Source organism: Habropoda laboriosa, unplaced genomic scaffold (genome assembly GCF_001263275.1).
Source record: "Habropoda laboriosa isolate 0110345459 unplaced genomic scaffold, ASM126327v1 scaffold145, whole genome shotgun sequence".
NCBI lineage: Eukaryota > Metazoa > Arthropoda > Insecta > Hymenoptera > Apidae > Habropoda > Habropoda laboriosa.
The window spans coordinates 903,657-905,102 of record NW_017100307.1 but is presented as its reverse complement, the minus strand read 5'-3'; positions in this window follow the sequence as shown (position 1 = coordinate 905,102).

Sequence of the window (1,446 nt, the reverse complement as noted above, 5' to 3'; positions counted from 1 at the left end):
GTTCGCTTGAACCCCGGACGGAGGGGTTCATGTTGAACTAATTATCTGGATTAGCGTGACGGCTAGTAACGCGATTTCTGGATTATATTTATTGACCGGCAACTGCGGGAACGCGGTGCCCGTATTTCGCGGTGGCTTTCATCGTCGTCGATTCGCTTTAAAACGAATTTACCATCGGTGGCGAATTTTAAATTTGTCTCGGAAAATCTGATTTTAACCAGCTGCCTCATCGAGCGTCCATCACTTTCAACAGAGTTATTTCGAACTTCCGTGTGGATTTTCGTTTAGCCGCGTTTCACCCGGAAGATTTCGATTTTCCGATGCCACGGGAATAGCGAAAGGGTTGATTTAGCGAAATGGCCTCGATAGAGGAGAAAATTCCTGTTTTCGTTTTAATTAGTCGTGTCGTGGTTGAAAAAATCCTGAAAATTTTAAAAGTACGCCTGCAAAGAGTGTAAGAATTGCAAAAATTTTGCAATATAAATGTTCTCTTAACCTTCCCGTCGGGCGCACCCATTTTTGAAACGCCATCGGGCGCACTGGATCTTAGAGGTCGGCCTTCTAACCATAGGAATAATAGAAGAACATGAGTGTAAACAAAAAAATAAAAAAGAAAACGTCAACATTTTGAGCAGATTTATTGCGCAACGCATGGTTGTGCCTGAGAGATCAGGTGCGCCCAACGGAGGGTTAATGAGTTGTAACGATTTTTATTTTGGTAACGAATGGAAGTGTCTTTCAAAGATAAAACAGCGGGAATTAGTAACATGGTGACTGAAAAAATCGAGACATTTCTAAAAATACGCCTACAGAGATTATAACCATTGCAAGAACTTCCACAATATGAATTTTTCCCTCTTCGACAAAATCCTCCAGCGCGACATCAACGATTAAAACAAACGTAAATATTACTCGACGAGTGGTTCCCCCGTTCGTTCTCCTTTTTCGCAAAAGTAATCGCAAAAGTTCGGAAGTTCTCTCCAACTTTCTGGAAGAATGGCTTAAGAGCCCTAATTACGAGTAAAAAGTCAGCTTCAGAGGCGAAAGAAGGCGTAACGTTGAAGCCAGAAGCAGTCGTTTCGTCTCGTTCGCGAACATTTCTCCCTGGAAAGTTTCCAATTTGAAAATGAATAAAACAATCGGGTAAGCGGGACGAAATAGGGGATGATTAATCAACGAGCGTTCTCGCGAACGTCCTCCTCTCTTTCTCCGGGGAAGGAGAATTTTCTAGGTACATAAAACGCGGAGAAACATTAAGACGAAGCGACGAAGCTTGGAATCGGATAAACGAACAAGTTAGCCGGAGAAATAAGTTCTTCGCGAAAGTGTTTTAATAGATGATTCGAAATGGATCTCGATACGATTAAACGATCGATGCCACGTGAATCTAGAGTGGTCGTAAATTTCAATAAGCAACAGGCTACTCGGAGTTAGGTTTATTAGTCG